The following is a 24,561-nucleotide window of genomic DNA, read 5'->3' on the forward strand; positions in this document are numbered from 1 at the left end:
TAAAAGTTTAGGCCCAACTCGTTTGGGCTTGCCTGCTCCCAATATTTTATTCATCTAATTTTATGAGGAACTTTTAGCATCAAGAAGTTGATAGATGATGATTCTAGCAACAAAAAAAAAGTTGAGAGATGATCGATTTGGTAGTTGTTGTACTTGTATTTGCAAGTTTTTATAGTCGTAACTCTATTGATTGATTTGGAAGATTGCCGAAAAAAATAGAAAAGGAAGCTCCGCATTCGAGTAGCATCACATTTCATGCGACAATTTTATATGCAAAATACCTGTCCTCCTACCTTAATGAATTGAAACACTGAGTCACCCAAGATGTTGAAAGTTACAAATAGATCATAATGTGCAATCGTCTTGTTGCCGGATCCACAAGGGCCAAGGGGCCTTGGGCCCCCACTTTGACAATAAGGACTGGCTATGACGACGACGATGATAATAATAATCACGGTTACCAATCCTAACATTATATTTATAGACAAATACTTTGCACAAATTTTAAAAAACTTTCTTCATTTTGGGCTAGGATCTCTACTAGGGTTTGTTGGTATTTGGATTAGGTACAATAAGGACTAGAATTAAGTGAACATGTGTCGCAATCTAAAAATGAAGATAACATAGCAATCCACCATAAGGATAGCTGATATGCATCCTTAGAATGGGCCCAAGTCACGTTCCTCACTCTTTAGCGATGACGAGCAGACAATGCCACCACAGGTCAATGACATTACTATCTTAAGGACGAAGAAGGAACATAAATCGATATTTTTGCACTGACATATACCAATATCTTTTCTCTCCGTTTACCATTGAATAAATCGAATGAGAATAACATTAGAGTTCCATTGTACATGTCAATACCAACCAGCATTGAAATAAAAGCAGAGTTCAGAGGACGAAAATCACATATCTAGATATTTTTCCACAATTTCCCCATTCTCTTACTTAGGTATTGCAATTTCTTTTTATCTCACCCTTGACTAGATTTCTGCATCCACTACTCACTAGATTATACCTCAACATGAATCAAACACCAAACTCATTGGTGTGCTTAGAAATTGAGTGTCAATTGCCCATGTTAATTCCGCGGAACACAAAATACGACCCCTCTCGTCACAAAATAGTGACATAAACCAAAAGCATGTTTATGCCGTTCGATTTGGTGTTTCAATAGACTGCGAGCAAAATCTTTTCACAATGCTCTAAGCCAAATTAAGAAGTTGATCGTTGTTCGAGTATATGCACAAAAGGATTGTTCTTTAAACAGTAGTCAAGTTCATTCAAGTTCTGCTATGCGGAAGTCCCTTATGATTTGTTTGGGAAGGAGAGAGGTGGAGAAATGAAAGGAGTGTAAAGAGTTGGGCTAAATTCGAATATTTGTGAGGACTGAAGAGAATTTTTTTTAAATTTTTTCTCTGGTTTTCTTCGCCAAAAGCTCGGCTTAGAGAATTGGTGATGTTAATTATTTTGTTTACACAAGAGACATGTGAGTGAGTGCCTAGGATGTCGTGACTCGAAAGTACCGCAAATTGGACTGGTCCAGATGACATCGTCCATGGTCGCTCTAGACGAGCAATTTCATGAAACCCCGAGCTCCTACATGTTCAAAGCTAATGATTCGATTCTAAAACGGTGAAACGGATAAAATTAGCCACTCATCCATTCAATTGATATAGCATATCGTATGACACATGTTTCATTGTGAACTACTGTCGACTGTACAAAAAATGTAAACTACTTTAATACTCCTCACGCATAGAAGAATGTGATAGAGGAGACAACTATGGCCTATAAATATTTAAATTCATAAGCTTCTACTCTGACGACATATGACACTTTATGAGACCCATTCAACTGTTTTTATAGTTCAAGCAATTAGTAGAATACGTTGTTTAATTCAAATACTTTAACAGTTACCATTGATCTCACGCAACAGGAAAGCAACCGTTGAATGAGCTCACTACACCGAGGCAAATGTATATTTATTTATGCAAATCATAGATGATTCCGAACAATCAATCGAAACAAGTGACCGAGAGGATGTGGTGCGTCCCAACCTTTAGCTGTCGCCGTGTCATAAGTCATTCGATTCACTAGCACCATCCGGAGGCCGACTAAGGGAGTTCTACCGGCCATCATCTTCCCAGTCATCGGAAACGTTAGTATCAACTCCCCAAAGATAGATGTAAGCGAGAACGAGCCAGGATGTCAGAATACGGATAGGACGACAGTGGCCCCGATAGAAGTAAGGGTACTCTAACAATGTAGCACCTGAGATAATGAGGAGGCAAACGAATCCCAAACAGAATATGGTGTGAGCAAGCCAAGGAAGTTTGCCAACGGTCAAGGTGACACCAGTTAAGAAAGCGCCGGACATCGCCGGCAGTGCAATTGCTAGCGGCAGTATTGTGTGCTGAAATGCAGTTATTGCCTTGCGGAAGTCGCTTTGCTGCGCCATCATGAGGTTGACGACCGCGATCATTGAGCAGAACATCGCGATGGTGTTGCAAATCGTGAAGGCCTGGAACATTCTCTTGTCCAGCATCGTAGCCATGCCCTGGTCATCTTTGGAGGCCGTGTCCGTGCGGTTAAATCCTCCCGGAACTGCGAAACCGGCCGCAAAAGTCACAGTGGCCACAAGCGCCGCCACCAGTGACGGGAATTGATCACCTCCGTCGTCAGGTTCATGTGCAAACCGAATCTTGGAAACTCTTTATCTCGAGCTTCCGGCTTTTGTAAGATTAAGTCCCTTCTTCCAGCTGACGTTGATTCCAACACCATGAATGCCAATCGCTGAGATCGGAACCATATAAAAAGGAGAAAAGCACAAATTGTTACCATATCAATAAGGGGAATGAACTCCGTGAGCACTCATTTAGAATGGAATTATTACTTCTAAAAATGCAGTGTTTGCACTTTTTGAAGAATTAACACTCGAGTACCGATTCAATTTAGATGAGAAAAGAGGCATGAATAAGAAAATATGGCGGTCATAGGCTGACTTTATGATAATGTTGTGAGATTATGCCATATTTAGAGTGGTAAAATTTGACACATTGACACCTGACTTTTTAAGAAAAAAAGGATGCAACATTGACAACCCCCGTCTTTTATACGCGACCGTATTTATAGGGTCAATTAATCGAGATATGTGACAATTCATCTCCACATTTGTCAGAGATATTTCAGTTGTTTCTAACACCGGACATATTCATGGCCACGAACTTTAACTACCTCCAATTATAACTAAATTAGAGACCTGTACCACATTAATCCTAGAGGAGTCTCAGCTATTCTAGAAAATTGATCGACACTTCAACAATCTTGTCGGCTAGGAGACATAATGATTTAAACTCGAGATCTGCGCTTAACTATTGTATTAGTCTACGAAATTTCCAGTAAGTTGATAAATAAGTAGTGGTTGTTCATGTTACCTACCTGTCGAAACGTAGATTCCTTTCTGACATGATTTAGAGCAATATCAATAGCAGTCAAGTCATCGTGGTTGAGAAGGAAGGGCTTAATTCTTTCATCTAGCACAAGATGAATCAAAGCGGCGGGTTGTGAATGCATCGCGGCCAAGTGCAAAGGTATATTTCCATCTTCATCTCTTTCATTTATCAGCTTCCCTAGGACTGGATGTTTGAGCATATATCTCACTGCTGAACTTCTCCCATATTTTGCTGCAACATGAAGAACTGTTTGTCCTTGCTTGTTTAGCAATGGTGATATAGGACGTAGCTTCTCGATTAGTTCGACATGACCCACCTTGCTTGCGATATGAATGGGAGGATCCCCATTCACGTCTTGATCCCGGGCCAATTTTATAGTTTCTGGTCGTATGAGTTCAAAAACGTGGGGCTTATTCATGTAAGCTACTAAATGGAACACATTACCTTTTCTGGAGTCAGTCATTGCGAATAGCTCCTTGTTCACTTCGAGTATCTTCCGAACTAAACCTGGAATCAGGAGCTCCAAATTAGAGACCACATCCGCAGGAACATTTTACGGTGGTTGGGCTTGATTGGTCTAGAGATATTCTAACCCATTTTGGGATAAGGAAATCTTACGCAACCTTAATCACTACGAGCATTGATAGTCGCTGATGTTAGATCAGATTGCAATGGTGAACCACGGGTGATGATTCGATACGATAAATCAAATGCTTTAAGGTTTATCTAACCCATTTTCGGTTCAAACAGTAACGGCTCTTCGAGCTGTGATTCTCGAAGCATTGTGACTTTCCTTCTCTAGCATGATGAAACACGAGCCATGAGACTTTAGATAAATTTCGAAAGGATCCCATTTATGTATTTTAGTGAAACTTTAAAATAAATTTCAGATCATTTTCATGCAAAGCAATGCGAGATTGACATGTACTAAAATTTTACTATAAAACTCTTACTAAATGACATGGCAATTTATATGGCATTTCCATGTCATGAAGTATATATAGATTATATTATTATAAGAAAATAAAGGAAACAACATTTAAATTGCTAGGGCAAGATCAAGAAACGGAAAATGAACATTTCCTATTATGTTCTTCAAATTCTAGCACTTATCAATCAAATTTATTCTATTGTCAAGAACGTCGCAATAGCCTCTATGGCACCGTACTAAAACCCCCATTGAAATTCTTCCACCCTCTTTAGAATGAAAGGTCTATGACACCTATTAAGCTTAATTAAGAAATTACGTATTTACCAAAACTTTTGAGTAAAAACTAAGTAGATTATGTGACCAAAATCTCTTTCTAAGGATGCACTTCTTTCAATGAAAAAGTTTCCATGAATTAGTTTTCAAGACTTTCACGCGTTTGGTTCGCCGAAACTAATTAGTCAACTAAAAAAACATTTACGGTAAAAGAAAACACCCACACTTAAGATTAAGAAAATGAATTCCCATTTCTAAATAGAGAAATTATTTTCCTAAGCATAACAAGTCTTTTGAAAAATGCTCACTTATCCCAAATGAGATCTGAACACCCAAAAACATTTCCAGTCACACATTTTTAACATACCACTAAACAAATAATAACTGACCATTTTGTTTAAAAATGATTATCATGAAAAGTATTTTCTTTTATCATGAAAATTTACACAACAAGTATATCCTTAGATTGGAAAAAGTAGAGTTTATGAAACACAAAATACAGAATGGAAAAGCTCAACCAAGAGAAGTTTCGGTCCAAATGTAAAAATTTAGATGTGCCAGAAAAGAGGATCAAATAATATGCGAGTGGTGTTTCAATTGTTTGAGAATACTCCAGGGCTGTTTGAAGATTGTGGTCGGCCATTGGACTTCAAGGACAGGTAAGAATGCTTTAGGGATAGCCTCATCCTTAGGGATTGTGCTACTCAGCAAAGAATAAAATAATAGATGGGAAAGCCTTGATCTTGCTCAATTTATGGATTTTTTCCGTTTTCATTTTCATTGCATTACTCTTACTTAGTCTAATGACATGACATATGCCATATCATTTAGTAAAACTTTAATACTTGTAACATTACTCTTTCATTTATCTTCGTACATACACAACTTGTGAAACTATATGTATTTTGTGAAATTATCCTTGTATTATATCCATAACTACCCACTTGCCATTATCATAGCCATGTAACTACACGCATGTGCGCGTGCCATTAAACTTTAAGCTATCTCCGCCACTTCCATCTTCTCCATCACTGAAACTTCCGTTCTCTCTCTCGAGAAAATTAACAAAAAGTCTTAAACCTATTATATTTGTACCAATTCTGTCCTCAATCTTTTAATTTGGTCACTTTAATCCTAACCTTTTGATGGTTTGCCAATTCAGCCCTAAACCTTTCAATTGTGTCAAATTAATCCTAATCATTTTAATGATTTGCCAATTCAATCCTAAACTTTTTAACGATTTACTAATTTAATCCTTCTGGTCAATTTTGGCAAGAAATCGCTAACATGTCAGTCTAGTCAGTGTTGACCGTCCTTTGTGGCAAGGCCGTCGCTGATGTGGATAATTTTTATAATTTTTAATTTTCTGAATTTTTTTTTTTTCGTTTCGTTTTTTCTTCTTTTCTTTTCTTTGTTTTTTCAAACCCTAGGCCGGCGACCCTCGCTTGGTCTGGGTGAGGGCTGGAAAAAAAAAAGAAGAAAAAAGAATATAAAAAATTCGAAAAAATTAAAATATTGCAAAAATTATCCACATCAACGCCAATCATGCCGCGTAGAACAGCTGGCATTAACTAGACCTCCATATCAGCGATTTTCGATCAAAATTGGCTGAAAGGACTAAATTTGTAAATTATCAAAAGGTTTGAGACTAACTTGATAAATCATCAAAAGATTTATGATTAAATTGACGCAATTGAAATATTTATAACTAAATTAGCACAATTGAAAGGTTTAAGATTGAATTTACAAATTTTCAAAAGGTGTAGGACTAAAATGGCCAAATTGAAAGGTTTAGGACTCAATCGGCAAATATTCTAAAGGTCTAAGACTAAGTTGGCCAAATTAAAAAGTTTAGAACGGAATTGGCATAGGTACGATAGGTTTAGAATGTTTGTGGTAATTTCCCCCTCTCTCTCCGCACACGCACAATAGTTAATGGACCAAGTATATTTTGTGAATTTTTAATGATTCTGGGAAACATATTTTTACTCAATAAATCACATAATTTGTTCAATCTTTCCTGTGCAATGCATGTAATCGTATAAATCCTAGTTATAACGACCACATTGTTGAGCTATGATGGCATAAACACAATGGCGGACAACAAAACAAGTCTCATTTCACCGCCAGCAACTTACATCCATAACACTAAAAGTTCAATGACTTTTGCAAATCCAGTTGGACTATTGAAACTTCTATAAAAACAAAAAAAATAAGTTTTCGTGAAAGATTGCCTCTGAAGGTGACACATAAAACTCTAATTTGTGGATTGAATACTTTTCTTACAAAGAGTGCTTTTCTTGCACCCTCCACTCATCTTACTTCAAGCTGGGATTCGTGATTATCCCATTCAATACCATAAGTTTGTTCAAGAAAAGAAAATAGTTTTAATGACATTAGTTCTAATGCTTTCAATCTTGCAAACTAGCAATCATAGAAAATTCTGACATTTTCTGTAACTCTTCCTATAAGTACATTATAATAATATTATTAACTACATATGAAATTTCCTATGTCAGATGACAACGATAATTAGGAATTGTCCCATTGTTAGCAAATGCCTATTTTCACATTTAAATTAATAATTTCACATTTATTCTGTTCAACAGAGGAAAATTCATATGAAATATAATACAATTTAACGCATTATTTATAATAAAAAAAATTCCAATTTTACACAGATTAAAAAAAAAAAGAACTAACGCCCGTGTAGCATAAGGGTATTCTGCTAGTTTAAAATTCACGCCCTAACTTTCATATGTTCATTTTGATTCAAGACTCTCGTTTGCTTCAAACATGGAATGTTTATTGCTCCTGGCAAACTTAGTCCTAAATAATTTCTTAGGCAATATAAAATATTTCCAAAGTAACCGAACCATGTTCTTGAAATTAGGACACATGCAAAATCTTAAATCTAATCACACGCAAATCAGTGTTAGGAAATTATACTAACACAAAATGTGGGTTTTAAATCTCACATGTAATATCGCATCTCAATGTAATTATGCAGCCAAATAATAATCTGAAAGTTACTAAAATATAATTGAAATTGCGATGATTAGCTACAATAACGATACAAAATGAAAGTAAGAGACTATAATCACATGAAAATTAAAGTTTACTATAAATTTCAATTTTTTAATCATTCTTGTTTATGTTTAAGCATTTATATAGTTGAGGGGATTTATTGTTCATGCAAAAATTTATTACGACTTGGACTTTTCGAGTTCTATTGGGATCCAATTGTTGTTTTAAAACTTATCCGAACGAAAAAATTAATAGTGTCAACTATTCCATCTATTCAAAATATATCTAAATATAAATAAAAATATTTTAAAGTTGAGTGGGACACGATTGACCCAGCGTAAAATATGATATCACCATTGCATAAATATATAATCGTCTCATATATAGTGCATTTTACGGATTTAAAATTTTGGACATTCAAAATTATCGAGCTAATATAATATGGTGAAATAACATAAAAATTTATAAAAGTTTTGCATGTCCAACGACTTCATATTATTCAACCAGACAGCAAATTCTTATGAGGAACCTGGTCGTCACTTTATCATTTCTCTCAAATTATGTCTTGCTTATTTGAATGTTCCTATTATATAGATATTTTATGAATAACTGATGTTCCTATAAATTCTTCCCAAAATGCTATAACAAAATTTACCTCTAAAGTAATTGATGTGGACCAATTGCGTAGATCGATGAATTTATTTAAACAAGAATTAATTTGTTAAAGTTGGACATCTAATTAATTCGCGAATCCCGTAACTTACAATTCCCTTTGCACTTTCTCACTCTCGATCTTTAAAGTTTTGTATGATATGTGATAGCCTCGTTCTCAAAAATCAAATATACGAATTTATGTCCCAATTTACATATGGATAAGTGACACTACGCACACATTTTATAGAAATAGCCTGCACCTAACGATTAACTATGACTATTTAAGTTCTATTTACTTTGAAGTAATAAGAATTTATGTGAGATTTAGTATGTATGAGGACATACTATGCATTTTTTTTCTTTGGGATTGCTTATTCATGTCCACAATGAGAATGCATAATTACATGGGTAGAATAAAAGGGACTGCAAGATAAGTATCAACTTGGATTACTTGGTAAATGTTATCAACATAGCTTAAGAAACACTATATAATATTCGAAGTCGAATTATCTTAAAGGTCATAACTATTTTTTGTGGTGAAGTCATGTCTATGTGCATTTGTTCATTTATGGGTTAAAGGATAACTCGGAAAAGATATATGACCCTACACAATATGCCTATTGGTATCCAACTACTTTAAGAACGGGGGTTTGGAATTTTATGTATAGACCCATTAACGGTTTTGGATAAGCACAGAAAGTTGCCGTGAGGCCTTCTTCACTTAATAGTTTTCCATAAGTAGCTTTAGATACGTACCATAGTCCGAGCGCAAAATGGCACCATGAACGGGCGACAAGCCTTGTATCATCGATGGGTTGAACGGAAGCGAAAAGAAAATCCGTTCTTTCATGGAGCTGCTGCTGTCGAGGGCCAGGAATAGGGGAGATTTCATATCCGCATTCATCCAATACAACGGCTCCAAATCTTCTTTCAACAAATCAAATACCAAGCGGACGTCATTATTAAGCACGGCCTCGTGCAAAGCGGTGTTTCCTTGTTTATTTGTCTCCCTCAGGACCTGGTTCTTGACCTCAACGTGCAGCTCTGTTGCCCGGCGAATCAAACTCACCGCGGCATTATATCCCCTAACCTTAACGGCAACGTGGAGGGGGGTATCTCCCCATTCGTCTCGGGCGTGCAAGAGGTGGTCACCAACATAATAAAGCAGGAGTTGTAGGATCTCATCCTCGTTAGCGCCTGCTGCAATGTGGAGCAGTGAACGGCCTGATGGCTCCCGGAAATTGAAAATGGCAGACGGATCAGTTTGAGCAGGAAGCTTTTCGATCTCTGAAATGAACCCGTCGACATCGACGCCCGGGATGACACATACCAAACTTTGAAAAGATGCATCCACTTCTGCTTGATCTTGTTGTGCTGCATTTCGCGCAGATGCCAATAAATTATCCACTCTCGTCCGTCGACTCCTCCAGATTTCTTCTCTCTTCTTCGATTTTTGTATCATTTCCATCAAATCTCCTCCTTCATCCTTCTTGACCTCCTTGTTCGATTTGTCCATGCCAACGCCACCCTCTTCCATAGATTGCCCTACGTCCATCGAGCCTAACCTACGCAAATAATATAGTTATTGCAAGGGAAAAAGGGCTGTGTTAGGAGACATTATATCATCTAAATATAATACAATGAATTCATCTAATTATTTCTACTTTTATGATAGTTCTAGAGGTCCCATAAAGTTTTATATAGCATTAGAATAGTAAGTTTTGGAGTTTAGAATTGTTGCGCAAAATCGAGGAAACATATTACGGCAAAGGTAGCTATGAGAGAGAGAGAGAGAGATAAATTGAGTTTTTTTTTTTTTGGTGTGATACTTTTATTTAAGTTTACACTTGGATGATGTGCATCTTGTTATAGTATAACGGAGTGAACAAAAGACAAACACAGGCTACATACAATATACAACTCTCGGCCTCCGAACACCCACTTTATCTCCTAAAAACAGAAATTGAAGCCCCATAGGTAAACTTTAAGTGAATAACAACATCTGGTCCTTGAAACTTGAAAGAATGCTGCATTGGCTAATTAGCCGGCACACAAACTTCCCCTTGCCACCCAATTTCCAAAAAATTATCCAAAAATTCATAAATCTATTACACTTTTGTCAATTCAATTCTAAACATTTTAATTATACCAATTGAGTCCTAAATATATTCACATTTTTCTAGTTGAGTCCATCTAGCCAATTTTGGCCAGAAATCACTGACGTGGACGCCGGCCATTCTATGTGCCACGGCCATCGTTGACGTCGCAATTTTTTAATAATATTCTCATATTTTTATTTTTTTTTAATTTTTTTCTTTTGTTCCCTTTTCCTTCTTTAATTTTTTTCTTTTTTTTTTCTTTTCTCTTCTCTTTTTTTTTCTTTCTTCCCACCGCCGACCTCCGCCGGCCATTGACGAGGCTGGCAATGGCCGGTGGAGGGAAAAAAAAAGAAAAGAAGAAAAAAGGAATTAAAAAAAATTAAAAATATTATTAAAAATTATCTACATCAACGCCTATTGTGCTATGTAGAACGGCCAGCATCCACATTAGCGATTTCCTACCAAAATTTGCAAGATAGACTCAATTTGGCAAAACATGAAAAGATTTAGGACTCAATTGGTACAATTACAATGTTTAAGACTGAATTGGCAAAAGTGCAATGGGTTTAGGACTTTTTGGATAATTTTCCCCCAATCTTGCCTCAACAACTCTAGAATGTTGCCAACTAGTTAATCAAATGCTGTCCTTGAATCGGTTTCTAGAATGATTCTTCGCATTTTGAGTTAATTTACTACATAGGTTTGGTCACATAATTGACAAGCCAAAAATGTTATGTAAGAATATAATTGAAGTTTAAAAATCATGTGCAATAAGGGTGACCTAGATTCAAATAAATGTGAGAAAACTAAAATTGCCCAATAGTTCTAGCTATTGGGCATGATATAATTGAATCATGACATAATTATTTAATCGATATAATAGCCCAAAAGTCATCCAATAATTTTGTCAAATTTGGCAATGCAAATGCATGTTAGAGACCGTAGTAACATGATGTAAAAGTTTATGGATAGGAATCTAAAATAATTTTATCTCTATTCGAACAAACGACCATATTTTCTACGACTCTAGCTGGATGGATTCTTTCTAGCCATACCTTTCATTGGTGGATCACACATATATGGATATCTAGGTTAGAAACAAAGTGTATAAAGGAGTCTTTGTAAATAATTAGAAATGTGGTTTATAGCTTAGGGAAAGGTTCTATTGTACTGGGTATACAATGTGTGAGAACGACTATTGAAGGGTCCAATAGTTACTTAGTGCATAGCGATGTTGTTGTAGAAGGAAGGCAAGTTCTACATGACAGTGGATTCGACACATGTTCTTGCCAATAACCACGCCTGCTGAATAGAAACATTAAACTAAAAGCCCATACAAAATGAGCACCTAGAAAAAAAAGGCCATATGCAGATAATGAAGAACCATAAGACTGAATTACTTGGGATGTCTGTGTCCATAAGAAATCGCGGAGCCACCCATTAATAGTGATGGAACTCTGCGCAAAGTTTATAACTAGGGGATAAGACAGTATTTGTACTCTTGGTATAACTAGTGGAGTTACGTTTATTTGAGGTGCTAGAGCTGGAAAGAGGAGTACTTTCTCTAAACTTTTTTTTATTTCTGCTGCTTATATTACTAATGTACTTTGCAGGAGAAGCAAATTTTTATTGGGGTAGGTTGTACAAAATTAGATTTTATTTTTTTGAAAAATCAATTCACTCCCTCTTAGTTGCATATTTGGACCACACAAATGTATTAGGATTGGTCTAGAGAACTTATGATATTGATCAGAAAAGTGATGATAATTATGACCATGACATTTCGACTCCCAAATAGTCATAATTACAAAGGGTGAGCAATAGTCCAATCCAACCCGGGTGCCGGACTAATCTAGCCGGTTCTGAGCAGTTTCAGGTTCCAAGTGCGGAACCAAGCCGCTTGGACCAGACCGATATGTTTTTTTTACTCTTCTTTTTCTCTTAAAGAGTAAAGATGATTGGGGGCAGAAGCTTCAAAACCCTAAAAACCTCTCAATTAGCCAAACCATTTCTTTCCATGATCAGTAGCTAGAAAAATAATATCTCATCTTTCATTGGGTGAATCCACATATTGATATCTTTCTCCCAACTTTACTTCCTTTTCGACCAACCTAGGAAACCAATAGAAAAGATAATTCTAAAAAATTCCAAGACAAGTGATCCTTTGTTAGACGAAAATGGCTTGTGGAATGAGATTGTCTTTGACTCAGCTGAAGCCCATGGTGCTCAAAACCTTGTTCAGATGAAAAAGGATATTTAATTGCAAAGATGTGTTTATGGAGAACCCCGACAAAAGCAACATTCATATTTGCATAGAGATTCGAGACACACTTGCAACCTTGCAGGAAATAAAAGGGAAAAAAAAAGAAAAAGAAATATCCGCCAATTCTGGGCCCCACCCGGGAGCCGGCTCGAACCAGTCAGTCCAGTCCGGTCATATTCCAAGACCAGCTGGGCCGATTCCTAATTCCACAAACTGAGAATCAACCCTGCCCGGTCCGGTTTTAGGTTCTAAGTTGGGAATTGACCCACCCCATAACTGATCAGCTTAACAATTACGCCATTTACATGACAACCTCTTGTTTAGTAAAGAGGTCACCCAGGCACAAATCGTTAAAATACAATTAAATAACTATCTTACTTTGGAGGGCTTCGTATTGGGTTTTGCTCACAGGTTCAAATTCGAGTCCAGAAATGACGAAACCGGTAGAGGAAGCTACGGTGGTCACTAGAGTCTCCACCACTAGGCACGTGTTTGCAGGACCTTTACTTCCTCCTGTTCCATAGTGCCGGACGTTGGTCGCTCCGGGACTCGACTTTTCAGCCGGAGGATGCATATGTCGCCGCCCATGAGCGATGTCGTGCAAAGTGCAAACTAAAATTATCACGGTCAACCAGTGGGGTGCGGAAGCAAAAAGGAGCGAACAGAAAGGACGCTCGGAGCTAACTAGAGAAAGAAAGGTAGTCCTAATGCAGTAGGAAACAAGAATATTTTATTGATATACTAATAACATCACTGAATAGAGTGAAACCCGATTAAGAAGTAATACATTAAAAAAGTGAGTGATCGAGCAACAAGATTGAAGACAATTAGAATTAACAAACGAAATAATTAGACAATTAGCAAAAGAAAAAGGAAAGGAAAAATTAATCATTTTGAAAAAGAAATACCTTCCAATGCGAAAACGTCCTTCGCCAAGATCTAGAGGTGATACCGAAGGCAGACAAGCTCGTTTGGCCCACGAAAGATGAAACAAAGCAGCCATTTTATATTGCATTAAAGGGCTAAACTTGTTGCTCAATAAATCCTCGTACATGGTTTTTTGCTTTGAGTCCCTTTAACTGATTCTATTATCTGCTTTAACCTGTCCCCAAAGGATCCAGGTTGCCTACCATACAAGCAAAGAGGCTTAGAGATTTAATTAGTCCTTTTGGAGCTAGCTTTGGTAAATATGAAACTACGAATGTGGTTAACTTTTTGGTTGCTCCACCGCCATCATACCGTTCAACTTACGACACAACTCGAGTGCAACTTTAAAACCAGCTATTCACATATTCCACTAGCTTTTCAATAGTTACTAGGATCATCCTTCCGACCAATTATTATCACATATCAAAGTTTAGTAATTATTGACAAATCTGTTTGTAATTTAATTTATGTTTTGCTAGAACGCTACTTGGCAACTCAAAAGCTCAATATCGTGTATCGAACGATCGGTATTTACGGGTTTGTGGGCCCCAATTATAAGAAAGTATGTTATGTGTCAATCACACAATCAATGTGATTACCCAACTAATCACATTGCTTGCATAATATGAATTTCATAGCTGATGACGCACATACACGAAGACGAGAGGCACCCTCGTGTTCCAACTTTTTCTATACGCTCGTGCTTTTGGAATCATTGAGATAGAAATTTTCAATACTTCAATAACAGAGGCATTTTTGTCCAAATTCATTTTTTTCATTCTTTATTGTTTTCTTTCTTCTTTTCTCTCCTTTTCTTTTCCTTCTTCCTTTTCGACCTTCGCCCTCACTCCTCCATCTTCTTCGCTCTGCATCACCTCTGTCGCGGTCTTCACCCCTTCATCAGCCTCCCCACCAGCCAGCTCGGGAGCTTCGCATCCTCGTGAAGGGGAAGGGGAGACTGCGGTGGTGATGGCAGCGCCACGCAGCCACTGGCAAGGCTCCAACGTCCCTAGTCTGGTTTAGGCGGAGCCGCCGCTGCCAATCCTTGGCTGAGACAAACATACTCACGCGAGGAAGCAACGCAGCTTGAGTAAGTGTTGGTGTTTGTTTGTAAAACAAACAAAAAAGGCTATTTCCTTGTCCCACGTAGGAAAGAAAGGAAAGTTTTGGTTTATTTATAAGTTAAGGTATTATCCTTTAATATAAATGGAGAAAATGAGTGAATGTGCTAGACCCTATAATACCCGCACGCGGGTGCGTGATTTTAACGCGCACCACAGACCAAAATAAATCTTAATCAACAATCTATTTTTATTTTATTTATTTTATTAAATTTCAAATTTATTATTATAAAATAAATGTTTTGTTCTATTGAAGTTATGTGACTGTTCACAATAGAGTTGCGGTTATTTTTTAATAATTTAATTTCGAATTTTTATTTTTTGCCTAACGGTAATTAGGCTCTCTTACAACCTTTGGAAGGTTGTGTCTGTTCGAACAAAATTGTCCATTTTGGGACACGAAAAGGTGTGTCCAAAATTTACATTTTTCATGCTTGAAAAGTTGTGTCCAAATTGCAACTTTTCGGATATGAATGGTTGTATTCGAATGACGGTTTTCGCACACGAAAGGTTATGTCTGAATTGCAACTTTTCGGACATGAATAGGTGTGTCCATATTGGTAGTTAGACACCAAGAGGTGTGTTCTGTTTGCTTATATATATTGGACAATTCTGTTCGATTGAAAGAAGAACAGAACTCCCTTCATTTTCGTCTGTTCGATTGAAAGAAGAACAGAACTCCCTTCATTTTCGTCTTCTTTAAGAGAAAAAATGAAAAATCCATTTTCTCAATCGTTTCGCAGAAAGTTTTAGGAGATTTACTGAATTGCTATTCAGTATTCTCGCTGTGTGACTTTATTGTATCCTGAAGGGAATTTGCCAGTAACCTATAGCAACTTCGTGGGGTAAATTGATCATAAAAGAGAGTCATTACACACCTCATAGTCCGACTACGTTCCGATTCCTTTTCCTACCAACATATTTTTTCACAATAGTAAGTCTTTATGGTGCGGAAAAAGAAGGCCCCGATCTTGTGCGACCTCACGATATCTCGCACCCTTTTCACGCTGTCCACCGGGCGCACTTCCTTCCTCGGCCATTTGCCGACGCCGTCCTCGCCGTCGAGGGCGTCGGCAATCTCCTCACGCTCGCCAATGTCCTCACCCTTCCCAATCTGATAGATCTAATAACAAAACCGCATGAAAATTGTAGGTGCTCGTTGCTGTTTCTTGCCAAATCATGGTAAGTCAAAATGATGATTTAATTTTGGTTGTTTATTGAAAGTTGATATTTGATAAAAATGCCCCAGTTCATAAATTAAAGCAATGTGATGTTCTGGGCCAAACTGTAGCAGCATAATCCCAACAGCAACGCGATATTCGCTATATTCACTCGTGCTTTTGTTTCTGTGAATGGTGTCTAAGCGTCTAGGCAAGGGTTGTGACATCTGCGAGGGCGGCCGCAGTTGCCGATGTGGAATGCGATAAGGGTCGCCACCGTCACCCAAAACTGTCTGGAGGCTGGCCCTTGCCCAAGCTCTCTCTCTCTCTTCCTAAGCCGGACAACACACGCCGGAATCTTGCTGTGCCTGGGTGCCCACCCAACCGCCGCATTTACAGTTTCCCTCCCCTTTCTCTCTAATTTTTCAATTTTTTCAATTTTACAGAAACGCCTTTGTCACTTTCGCCGGCTGATGAAGATTTGGGCCGGCCAACGAGTTCAAGGCCTTATTAAAGATTAAGTTGGCCATTTCAAGGCCTTAATTATGATAAATTAGGATGAGCAAAAGGAACCGTCTAAATCAAGAATCGCCTGAACCGGACTGAACTGGCTGATTCGGTGCCAGATTCCATAAAATTAAAGCCAATGAATATTGGTTCGGTTTTTGGTTCAAGGTGTAGACCTACCCATCGGGACCTAACCGACTTTTCATTCTTACGAACCTGTAAAGTGAGACATAATGAAAAGAAAGCCATAATTAGTTTGCCGTTCCCCATTCTTCTCAAACCCTAATCACTCAATCACAACTCACGCTCGCTCACACCTCTCGTTCACAAACCCTAAACGATAGAGCAAGCATCACACATCGCTTGGTCAAAACCCGAACTTACTACCTCCAGTCTCCGTGATATAGGCAAACTACAGCCAAACAGATACAACACAAAATGGAGATCAAATCTTCGTATGTATACAAGTGAGTACCAAAAACATCAGCTCGCACGTCACTTTCTCGTCCACGAACCCAGAAGCACGTGCAGATCAGACAAAAGTGAAATAGATAGAAAGAGAGAGAGAGAGATTATCCTGAGGAAAGGATCTTTGGGAGTGCGAACAATGTGTTGGAAAAAATTTGGATAAAATGGAATCAGATTGTTGTCGGACTTTAAGATGTGTAATCACTTTCTTTTAAAATCAATTTGCCTCACGAAGCTACTATAGGTTATTAGCAAACTCCTTTCAGGATACGGTAAATTCACGGTGAAAATATTGGCTAGCAATTCTAGTAAATCTCCTAAAACTCTCTTCGAAAATAATTAAGAAAATGGTTGTCTCATTTTTTTCTTAAGAAACACGAAAATGAAGGGAGTTCTATTCATTCTATTCAATTGAACGGTAATTGTTGAATATATATTTACACAAATAGAACACACCTCTTGGTGTCTAACTGCCAATACAGACACACCCATTCATGTTCTAAAAATTGCAATTCGGACATAACCATTCATGTGTGAAAACCGTCGGACATAACCATTCATGTGTGAAAATCGCCATTCGGACACAACTGTTCATATCCAAAAAGTTGCAATTCGGACACAATTCTTCAAGCATGAAAACTGTCGATTAAGGCTCATTTTGGTCTTAAGTGCACGTAATAATCGTGCACCCGCACGGGTATTGTGGGGTCTAACCCATTTTCTCCATTTACAATAAATGATAAAACTTTAACTTATAAATAGACCAAAACTTTCTTTTCCTTCCTATGTGGGACAAGGAAAGAGTCTTATTTGTTTGTTTTACAAAAAAACACCAACTCAATGTGATTAAAGATGGAATTGGCCATGGGAGGAAGATGGGCCTACCAAAGAAACTACAAGCGTGGATCAAAGTTTCTTAAGTTTGAAGCTTGGAAGCAAAGAAGCGATCATAGTGCAAAGGGAGTCCGGTTTTAAGACCAGGTGGGTCGTTTCCCGATTCACCAAACTGATAACCGGCATATTTGGTCCAGTTCCCGATTCCAATATAGGAATCGATCTACTTTGAAATTGATCACCCCTAAGATAAATACCATTCTCAATCCTCTTTGAGAAAAACGATCCCACTTCAAATTATTATTTGAAATTTTCGGTTTAATTGACTAATTGCCAGAATGCCACTTGACTTTCTCGAAAGATCAATATTGTGCATGGAAGGACATGTTCTTGCAAGTTGGTGGGCCTCAACCACGAAAAAGAATGTTATATATCGATTATATAGTCAACTGGCTAGCTAACTAATCAAATTGCTTAGATGATATGCATATTCTATACAATTTTCGCATGTGTATTGCTAAGTTCTCCCTCTTTATTCATTGGCTACACGTATTATTGCCGCGTGGCCTGAACTTCGTCCCCGAGAATGAGGAAACGTCTCCTTTCCATGTGGTCGGCGTGCAGCCAGCCACGTGGCATCATCCAGTCGGCGAGCAGTCAAACTCCTGTGGGGTCTTGCATGAATATGGTGGTGGCTGGCGGGCCATTCCCACCGCCCAACCTAATTGCCTAACTCCAAGTTAAAATAAGCATGAATTTCACAGCTGAAAAGAAGCTTGTACCCGTTTAGAGTAATTAGGGAAGCGGGGATGAAGATCAAGAAGTTATTGACATTTTCCATTTGAGGTTTTGTTTGACTCAGAGAACAAATTTAGTTTTCTTCATCATGTGAGTTGATTAAATATTTTGAGTTTACGTTCGAATAATTAAATAATATCATTCAAATGAATTTCGTTAAAAGAGAGTGGAGTTTTTTATTTTGTTTCTTTCACGTAAGATCTCGATCGATTATATATATGAGAATCGAGGCGAAGAGGGCCTACTTTTCCTGATGCTGAGTCATCCTATTCCAATTAAGGTATGCTGAGGGAACACGAAAAGTTGTCGGATGATAATAGACCCCTAAAAAAAGGTTTTCATGAGAATGATCCAAATGAGATAATAACTCATCCAGATATCTTCTTCCTTCAAAAGATCCATTTCATCCTTCTTGACCTCCCCCTTGATCGGGTTGCTTATGCCGGCGTCCTCTTCCCCTATAGGTAGCTTTACGTCCATCTAGCCTAAGCTACGCAAGTAATGGAGTTATTGCAGGGAACAAGGGTTGCTTAAGGAGACAGCTATATCAAGTAAGGGTTGTGTAAGGGTTGTGTAAAGCATTTAAACTTTCATAATATTTAATAGTGGCCCTACAAAAGTTTATATGAATCCAAACATAAAGTTTTGAGTTTAAAAGTTGTTGCACAAGATCGCAGATATAAATGATTTGCTGTGAGAATTAAGTGTAAGAAATTAATAATACGCCATGGATTTGCTTGGTGGTTCAACTGGATGTACCTACTCTACAAATAGAAGACTATAAGTGCTCGGACCAAAAATCCACACAAAAAAAAAACAAAAAGAATCGCAGGGTAAATTAGAGGTTCTCCCTCAAAAAGGTCTCTTTGAGAGAGACGGAGCTGCCTAGCGGTAATTGCGCAGGATTGAGCTTTTTCCCGTGGGGGCAACGAGAAAATGAAGATCATTTTTAACGCGGAGATTTTTTATTCACGGCCCTTAAGTTTGATATTCAGAGCAGTTATGCTATCAATCTCTTGAGACTTAGATTTTGCTAATCCAATCTAATGTTATGTGGTTTCGGTCCACAACTCCTATTTGTGTCGAACATCAATCCATACTTTTTACATGTAATTGAGTTACTTTTTTTGTTCCGTGTAATTGAGTTACTTTACAACATAGTTATACTTGCATAATTGACAAGCCAAAAATGTCATGTAAGAATAATATTGAAGTTTAAATAATGTGCAATAAGGGTAACTTAGATTCAAATAAATGTGAGAAAACTAAAACTGCCCAATAGTTCTAGTCATAGCTATTGTGCATAATTGGACTGAATCACGACATAATTATGTAATTGACATAGATAGTCGAAAAGTCAAAAAAAAGATTGTTAAATTTGCAATGCAAATGCATGTTAGAGACCGTTGTAACATGATGGAGAAGTTTAAGGATCGAAATCTATGATTAATTTATCTCTATCTGAACAGGTAACAATATGAGTGTGTTTGCATGTTAGATCCTTTTGTTATGTAACTCATGTATATTAATTCTAAATCAAAGACCCAACTCATAGCAATAAAAAATAATATTCAAGATTATTTATGCAAAAGATGACGGACTAATTAGATGAGGAGATTGGTGAAATGATGTGATCAAAGCCTGCACTAATAGAAGATTGGATTAACAGCCCAAGTTGAAGCAAGATTCTGCATGTGTTTTTCAAGGAATTTTGTCCAGATTTTTCACAGAGGATTAGATGGATATAAAAGCTACAAGAGAATTCAAGCATCATTGAGAGATTTTTGAGTTCGTCTCTTTTTTAAGCTTGTAATACCCAATTTAGTGTTGTCTCTAAGAGTTAGCAAGAACGACAAACTCATTTGTAAACATACAAGAGAAGTGGTTGTATGTACTAAGAGTATAAACACATGTCTAGGTGAGAGATAAAGTGTATAATGGACTCTTTATAAACACTTAGAGGTGTGATTTATAGTTAAGGGAGAGAATCTACTATGATGTGTGTACAAAATGTGAAAACGACTATACTTAGTGTATAGCAAGGTTGCTGTTGAAGGATGTCAAGGTCTGCGACTACAACAAGTTCTACACTTGTAAAAAGGTGATATATGTACTTTTGCCATAACTAAAGGATTCAATCTATTTGGGCTGCTAGAGCTGGAAAGATGGCATACCCAAAATGAACATTTATAAATCCCGTTTGCAATTTTCTTCTCTAAACTTTATAATTTTAGTAGTTTATAAAAGCTAATTTACGTTGAAGTGGAAGCACAAATTTTTTTTTATTGGGATTGATTCTACAAAATTAGTATATATTTTCCTGCAAAATCATCAACTCCCACTTCAATGCATGTCTTTAGAAATTGACTAATTGAGAATATACGATCTTGGTGAAAAAAACAGTAGTTATGATCATGACTTTCCAATACCCAACCATTCATAATTACCACAGTTACATGACGGCCTTTAGTTTCGTATGGAGGCCATCCAAGCACAAATCATTAAAAGATAATTGAGATACTAGTGTACTTTACCAGCCATCCACAAATGTTATCTCAGAATCTGTCATTAAAAATTTATTCAGAAATATCACAAAGAGAATATCCTAACAATTCTCTATTTTGCTCTAACGTGCTAAAACCAAAAGCCACCTCTTTTATATATAATATATGCATCCAAAATAAGAAATCCCATTTTAGTCTACTCAAACTAGAAATCGAACTTCAACAAGGATTTATAGATGCTTGTCACGACCTACCCTCGGGTGCACTACCTAGGGTTTAGCTAATGTATTACTAAGCCTAAACCAAGCTCAGGTTCTCCCAAGCCCATACTAATTTACATGCATATTATTCCATACCATTTTACATGCATATTATTTTTATTTAGGAGTCGTCACTAATCGATTTCATGGTCGGTCAATTAGAAACCGAACCAAAGTAATGGGAGGATTACTTTACTCTTACTAACTAGAGATGTAGGTTAGGTTCGGGGACTTGGTTACACTAGATTATTCTAATGCCCTTTCGATACATTTTCTTTTTTATTTCAAAAAAAATGTTTCGTAAGCAGCTTGAATTGATTTTAGATCTATTCATATGAAATGTTCATGCAGGTGCGCAAACAACAAATATAACACTCAATATGCAAAAGGCATTAAATTGCACTGAAGTAAAAACTTAATACTAGAGTTCTAAATTATTGATTTTTTTTTGGCTTTTCACTTAATCGAAACTTTTTGAACTGGACTCCGAATTGTAATTATGGAAATCTAGCTACTTCTAAACTACCTAATCTTCTAGCTAGTTAAGCAATTCTAATTAACTTTCTTATTTTTCCTTTAACGAAAACTATTAACGAAAACATGCAGTGAGGCATGCAACTAATTCTAGTTGAAAACTTTAAACACAGCAGAGATCACTCGACATATCCAACAAAATTCAAACGAGAGATTACGATATCCGAAAAAATAATCCGTTGTCTCGCGCCTCAAATTAACGGATATCGCAATCTTGAAAGAGAGCATCTACTCAACTTGGAGATAAAAATCAAACATAATTAAAAAATGGCCCGTTGTCTCATGGCTCGAATTAGTAATTAGATTTGATTTCATATGCAATAAAATCCTAATCGGATAATGCCAAGATAAAACATCAGTATCGATAAACTTATTTTAGGCAACAAACTATTAAAATCAAACCGGTTTAGAATTGTTACCTAGTATGGTGATCTTGTTTCCAAGTCCAAGGCAATATGGATCACGGACGGGATTTGGCCGATGTAATGATTTGACCGACAAAGAATTCCAAGCTAAAACTGGTTTCTCGGTTGACACGTAGTACACGATGCACACAATGGTCGTAGTCACAGAGAGGCTCGGACCGTTGGCTTTCGTGGAACTCACAATGCAGGAAACAAGGCATTACGTGGGACTTGTTGGAAAGGCTTCAATTATCCTGCAAACAAGGAGTTATCGTGAACCGGTGCTGAGCTGGACTGATCGGAACAAGCTGCAAGATGCGCTCGAGGACGCCAGGATGGACCTATGGATGCCGGGTTCTCGCCAGAACACAGAGGAAGATGTAGCAAGACTGATCCATCGCCGGACTCCGAGGAAGGACGGCAACGACTGCTGGTAGTCAGGAAAATCAGTTCTGTGATTGGTGATGCGCAGCACGACCAAGAGATGGACTCGCGGATTGCTCTTTCATATTTTCTCCCTTCTTTCTCGTGCTCTCTATTATCTCTCTACCGTATGTTAATAACGCTATTGATAGAAAGAGAGAAGAAAGCGCTCCCCCTCCAGCTTCTGTCTACGAACCGCTTTTTGTAGGTGAGGGAATGAAGGTTATCGAGGAAAGAGGCCAGACCTTATTTTCTATTGTGTACACTTTTAGAATCTCCATTTTATTCTTTCCTCCCCTTCTTGTGGCATTTTCTTTCTGTTCACGCCAATGGATACGTGAAGGCCTTCTTGATAGTATCCAATATATTACTCAGAATATATGCCCCATGCTGACCAAATTCCCTTTGCTTCTTTCCCTCCTTTGTTATTTTCTTTTCCTTTCTTTAATTTCACATGTGCAAAAATCGATTTTCTTTCCTTCTCACCCCCTTTAACCGCGGCTTCACAATCTTCCCGTGAATAATATGGCCAAGAAAAAAACGACTCACTTTCCTATTTTTCTTCCTAAGTTCCTCTGCCCATGCTGAACGAATCTACCCAAATCAACTTTGCTCTTTTTCTATATTTGTTCTTTCAAATAACCATGTGACCAAAAGATTTTCACGATATCTTCTAAATATCCCCAAATCCGATTTATCACACGCGTAATGCATATGTCAATCTTGACCACTTCAGGGAGTAACGGGTTTAGCTGAATCTTTAATTCGCATGGGCTTGATCCAATTAATTCCATTGAGTTCAGAACCTCTGCACTTTAGTCCATTAACTCCAGTTCAATTAAATTCTGTTAAGTCTGTCCGCCGCCGGTCTGATACAAATGCAACTATTTAATAAACGCTCTTAAAATTAAATGCTATGCAATTTAACTTTAATATTTTTGTCAGGGGCTAAAGTTTAGTCCCTAATTTTTGTGCAATTATTTCTAAACGATGAGCCAAAATTTAGGTGTGAACATTCCTTCAACATGTTTGGTCAACAAAAGTCCAATGAAGACTTTCCTAATTTAAATCACACGGTAGGGCTTTGTATTGGGTTTTGCTCATGGGTTCAAATTTGAGTCCAAAAATGACGAAGCCAGCATAGGAAGTTACCGTGGTCACTAGAGTTGCCACCACTTGGCACGTGTTTAGCAGGACCTTTACTTCCTCCTGTTTCATTGTGCCAGAGATTGGTCACTCCGGGACTCTACTTTTCAGCCGGAGGATGCATATGTCGCCGCCCATGGGCGATGTCGTGCAAAGTGCAAACTAAAATTACCACGGTCAACCAGTGGGGTGCGGAAGCAAAAAGGACGCTCGGAGCTAACTTGAGAAAGAATGGCAGTCCTAATGCAGTAGGAATCAAGAATATTTTATTGATGTACTAACAACATCATTGAATAGAGTGGACCCAATTAAGAAATAATACATTAAAAAGTGTGTGATCGAGCATCAAGCTTGAAGACAATTAGAATAAACAAAGGAAATATTATACAATTAGCAAATGCAAAAGGAAAGGAAATATTAATCATTTTGAAAAAGACATACCTTCCAAAATTAAAAAGTCCTCCAAAGATCTAGAGGCGATATCGAAAGCAGTCAACTCGTTCATCGAACGAATGATGAACCAAAGCGGCCATTTTATATTACTTTGAAATTCTAAACTTGCTGTTTAATAAAACCTCGTACATAAATCCTTTCTTGCTTTGAGTCCCTTTAGCTGATCCTATTATTTGCTTTAACCTGTCCCCAAACGATCATGGTTGCCTACCATACAGGCAAAGAGGCTTAGAGCTTCAATTAGTCCTTTTGGAGCAAGCTTTGGTAAATATGAAGCTACGAATGTGGTAACTTTTTGGTTGCTCCACCGCCATCAT

At 37.4% G+C, this 24,561-nt stretch overlaps 1 pseudogene; it reads right to left on the reverse strand.

The window, feature by feature from the left end:
- Nucleotides 1–2,001: 2,001 nt before the first annotated feature.
- LOC115693071 (protein ACCELERATED CELL DEATH 6-like) lies at nt 2,002–9,898 on the reverse strand (annotated as a pseudogene).
- Between the last annotated feature and the right edge of the window lie 14,663 nt (nt 9,899–24,561).

This window comes from Syzygium oleosum, unplaced genomic scaffold, assembly GCF_021117445.2.
Source record: "Syzygium oleosum isolate NSW1041296 unplaced genomic scaffold, Sole_v2.1 Sole_v2.49, whole genome shotgun sequence".
Taxonomy (NCBI): Eukaryota; Viridiplantae; Streptophyta; class Magnoliopsida; order Myrtales; family Myrtaceae; genus Syzygium; species Syzygium oleosum.